Genomic DNA, 5,179 nt, shown 5'->3' with positions numbered 1-5,179 from the left:
AGTCTTGCAGGGATTAATCCAAAAACTTGAAAAGTCTTGCAGGGATTAATCTAAAAAACTTGAAAAGTCTTGCAGGGATTAATCTAAAAAACTTGAAAAGTCTTGCAGGGATTAATCCAAAAACTTGAAAAGTCTTGCAGGGATTAATCTAAAAAACTTGAAAAGTCTTGCAGGGATTAATCCAAAAACTTGAAAAGTCTTGCAGGGATTAATCTAAAAAACTTGAAAAGTCTTGCAGGGATTAATCTAAAAAACTTGAAAAGTCTTGCAGGGATTAATCCAAAAACTTGAAAAGTCTTGCAGGGATTAATCTAAAAAACTTGAAAAGTCTTGCAGGGATTAATCCAAAAACTTGAAAAGTCTTGCAGGGATTAATCTAAAAAACTTGAAAAGTCTTGCTGGGATTAATCCAAAAACTTGAAAAGTCCTTAGGGGAATAAAATCATTCCTCATCGACAGTTATTTCCTCGTTTTACATTTTATCTGGAAACTTGAAACGTCCTGCACCCTAAGGAAGAAAAAATGTTACGCTGTGGCAGAAGTACTTCCTTGTTTTAAGATTTATCTGAAACTTGAAAAGTCTTGCAGGGATTAATCTAAAAAACTTGAAAAGTCTTGCAGGGATTAATCCAAAAACTTGAAAAGTCTTGCAGGGATTAATCCAAATAACTTGAAAAGTCTTGCAGGGGTTAATACAAAAATTTGAAAAGTCTTGCTGGGATTAATCCAAAAACTTGAAAAGTCTTGCAGGGATTAATCTAAAAAACTTGAAAAGTCTTGCAGGGATTAATCCAAAAACTTGAAAAGTCTTGCAGGGATTAATCCAAAAACTTGAAAAGTCTTGCAGGGATTAATCTAAAAAACTTGAAAAGTCTTGCTGGGATTAATCCAAAAACTTGAAAAGTCTTGCAGGGATTAATCCAAATAACTTGAAAAGTCTTGCAGGGGTTAATCCAAAAATTTGAAAAGTCTTGCTGGGATTAATCCAAAAACTTGAAAAGTCTTGCAGGGATTAATCTAAAAAATTTGAAAAGTCTTGCAGGGATTAATCCAAAAACTTGAAAAGTCTTGCAGGGATTAATCCAAAAACTTGAAAAGTCTTGCAGGGATTAATCTAAAAAACTTGAAAAGTCTTGCTGGGATTAATCCAAAAACTTGAAAAGTCTTGCAGGGATTAATCCAAATAACTTGAAAAGTCTTGCAGGGGTTAATCCAAAAATTTGAAAAGTCTTGCTGGGATTAATCCAAAAACTTGAAAAGTCTTGCAGGGATTAATCTAAAAAACTTGAAAAGTCTTGCAGGGATTAATCTAAAAAACTTGAAAAGTCTTGCAGGGATTAATCCAAAAACTTGAAAAGTCCTTAGGGGAATAAAATCATTCCTCATCGACAGTTATTTCCTCGTTTTACATTTTATCTGGAAACTTGAAAAGTCCTGAAGGATTTATCCAGGAACTTGAAAGGTCTTGCAGAGATTTATCCGGAAACTTGAAAAGTCTTGCACTTAAAGGGAAAAAAAAATCATACCCCGTTGGGAGAATTTTGTTCCTTGTTTTACGATTTATCCGAAACTTGAAAAAAAAAAAAAGAGTCATACGCCATTTCTTGGATATTTTTTCCAAATTATCTATATAAATATATAATGGTATACCAATTAATGTATCAATTGCAATTGGGATCCTTCTCATTTTACATCTATTTTCCTAATGATTACTTTTATTACTTCACTAAAAAAAATGTAAGAAAATATTTCTTCCAAGACAAAAAAATATCTATTTTCTATTAAGTTTACTCTTTCTTGTTTTCCAAAATCCAAGATTAAATACTTATATTTTTTTATAACAGAAGCAAAATATTTCAAATAAATTCTATTGCTTAACTAGAAACACATTGAAGTACTGTAGTTTCCTCCTCCCAAAAAACGACTATATTTCAGTTAAGATAAATTGGCTTATATTAGGTATACTTAATTTTTCCTTTTACCAAAAAAAAAAAATCTGGATTAAATGTCTTAAAATAATAAGAAAAAAAACACTTAAAACAAGAAAAATATTCAAAAAATACATTTTATTCCCTCACCAGGAAAAAAAACATGGAAATATTTTGTTGCAAGAAAAAAAATCTACACTTTTATAAATACGATAATTTTGCTTATTTTAAGTATACATTTTCTTTATTTTTGAAAAAAAAGATCAAAAAATAAAAAAACTATACTTAAAATGAGCAAAATATTTGAACAGATATATTTTATTACTTCACGTAGAAATAGTGATTAAATAGCTTGAGATTTATCCAGAAACTTGAAAATTTTGCAATGTTTTTTCTGAAAACTTGAAAAGTCTTGCACTGTCAACGAAAATTGTACCCCATTGACAGATTGCCTTCGTTTTAGGATCCATCTAAAAAATGGAAAAAGTCTTCATAAGAATTCATTTTTTATTACCAAATATTCAAGCTCAGGCGGGAATTATGTTATCGTGGAGGATACTATCCAAAAATGTTCCCGTTTCCGTTTAATGGCAAGACTTTGCATCTTCTGTATTCGCCTTTTCAAACTGAGAAGCCTTAAACCAAATGGACCCGGATCCATTCTCACAGGGTCAGTATTTGTTTGGGTCCGGGTCAGTTCAGGTGACGCTTATAGCCACAATCCCCCGTTGCGGTCCTCTTTCAGGAAAAACTGGTCCGCACTCAGGGATGTGCCTTAGGGGAGGCAACCTCCGAGAAAAAGTATTTAAACGCCAACGTTTCTGAGCCATAAGGAATAAGACTTGAAACTCCAGTATTCCGTTTTATGTTGGCAATGACTGTTAAAGAAAATGGCGTCCTTTTTTTGCTTTGTTGTCTTTAAGTTTAAAAAAAAACAAAAACACACACAAAAAAACGCTGCTGTCCTTTGTACTGAAATGCTGTTATTATTCCTCCCCACTAATAGAACTTTTTATTTATGGGAATACATGTGCGAAGGAATTACTGCAATTCTAAAAAATGCCTCCTTTGCAACCAAACGCCAGTGTTTCTTATTTTTATTATTATTTTTATTTGCCTGGAAAGCTCATATTTTGCCACCCAATGAAAATTCTGGATACCCAACGCCAGTGTGTGTTATTTTTTATATTACTTTTGCTTAGAAAAGCTCATCTTCGTTGTTGTTCCCGCCCTTTCGTTTTCATTGTTTTTATTTATTCCAGGCGAAAAAAAAGAAGAAAAAAAAGATTGAACGATGCCTTTGAAAATGAAGTGTGACCAATTCACTGTTTTTATAGACTTGTTTAGGGAAATGTTTGTTCGAATTAAATTTTGTTCTTGATCATGTTGTCTTTTATTCGTGGACTCTTTACAATTGTGTTATTTTCTTTATTCAGCTGCGGGATTGTGAATGAAGGTTTTCTTTATCTCTCACTTTATAAAAATAATAATAATGCATTTTATTTAAAAGCGCCTTTCAAGCCACCCAAGGACACTGTACAGACAATGAGAAAATACAATGTAAAAAATTGTAAGCGAAATATTAAATAAAAACAAGACATAAAATCGTAAAAACATAGGAAATGGAGAAGCTATGTGTTGTAGGCAGTCCTGAACAGGTGTGTTTTTAGATGGGACTTAAAAGTGGAGAGACGTGTGCAGTTTTGGAGGTCCGGAGGTAGATTGTTCCAAAGCTTTGGAGCAGCGCGACTGAAGGCTCTGGCTCCCATGGTGCTCAGATGGGCAGTGGGCACTGACAGTCGGAGGGAGGACGAGGATCTGAGGGAGCGAGTGGGGACGTGCACCTGGAGAAGGTCGGACAGGTAAGGAGGGGCCAGGTTGTGAATGGCCATATATGTATATAGGATCAGTTTGTAGCTGATGCGATGTTGAACAGGAAGCCAGTGTAGCTGTTGGAGAACGGGGGTGATGTGCTGCTGGGAAGATGTTTTTGTGATGATGCGAGCAGAGGCGTTTTGAATCAGCTGAATTTTTTTGAGGGACTTTATCTCTTTTCAAATATATTTGTTTGTCCTACTATATGTACAGTTGACCTTGTGTGTCCTGAAAGGTGCTTTGAAATACACTAATATTATATTTTTATTATTAAGAGCATATTTTACACCCCCTACTTTTATTACATGCACCAAGTTTTTTTCTGTCCAAATGATGACGTAATCAAGGAAGTCAATCATCGTGCGTGCGTGGAACATTTCCCTGCAGTGTTTCACTGCTTTATGGGGCTTCATTTTGCCACCAGTAGCCTCCAGAGTGACGACTCCCAGTCTCCATTGGATTGCAGGACATGTACCGGGAGGTAAGGATGGTTCACAACTTAGCCTAACAGGAAAGGGCATGTCAGCCCACCCAGTAGTCTGACTTGTAGGGTGGGACCTTGGGTTCCCGCAACAAAGGCACATGTTTAATAATTGATTGGAGGTGCCCTTGACACCTAGTTAAAAACACTCCCAGAACCTAAAGTACAACTATGTAAAGTTTCATGGATATCGGTTCAGCCGTTTTGGAGCCTATAAGCCACTTACGAATACACACAAATCGGGCTTTCTATACATGCATTAAGATAGATTAGCAGGGTTGGGTAGGGTAACTTGATTATTTTCAGTTACTTTTGGATTACTCCAATACCAAATATGCTAATAAAAGACAAAATAAACTAAATATGAATAAAATGATGACTCACAACACGTGGTAAGCTTTCTCTCCTGGCTTTGATCTCTGGCAAAACTAACATCAAATGCGACAGAAACAAAATGAAAATAAATCCAAACAGCTGGCCAACATCATTTTTGCCATTCCATGTGTTCCGTTACTTCCCAAGCCTGCACAAAATTTAGCAATTTTATTCATATTTAGTTTCTTTTGTCTTTTATTAGCATATTTGGTATTGGAGGAATCCAAAAGGAATTGAAAGTAATCCAGTTAAAGTAACCCTACCCAACCCTGGATAAAACGAAACACATGTACAATACAACATGTTAAACTACATAAATAAACACGTTTGAAAAAAAAACATGGTGTAAGATTATTTTGTATTTTGTAAGGGAAAATACGACAGTTTGTAAGGGCATGGAGCCCTGGAGATTGACAGATATGATTTATTAATAATGATGAATTTAATGATATACTGTAACTGATGCTCTTGAAGCAGTGTCAGTGGTGACGCTCCAGGGGCAAGGACCGCGCATGCGCAC

The sequence above is a fragment of the Urocampus carinirostris genome, chromosome 16 (assembly GCF_059441175.1).
Source record: "Urocampus carinirostris isolate Australia breed hairy pipefish chromosome 16, RoL_Ucar_1.0, whole genome shotgun sequence".
Taxonomy (NCBI): domain Eukaryota; kingdom Metazoa; phylum Chordata; class Actinopteri; order Syngnathiformes; family Syngnathidae; genus Urocampus; species Urocampus carinirostris.
The sequence above is the reverse complement of the archived record's forward strand: the minus strand, read 5'-3'. Positions refer to the sequence as shown.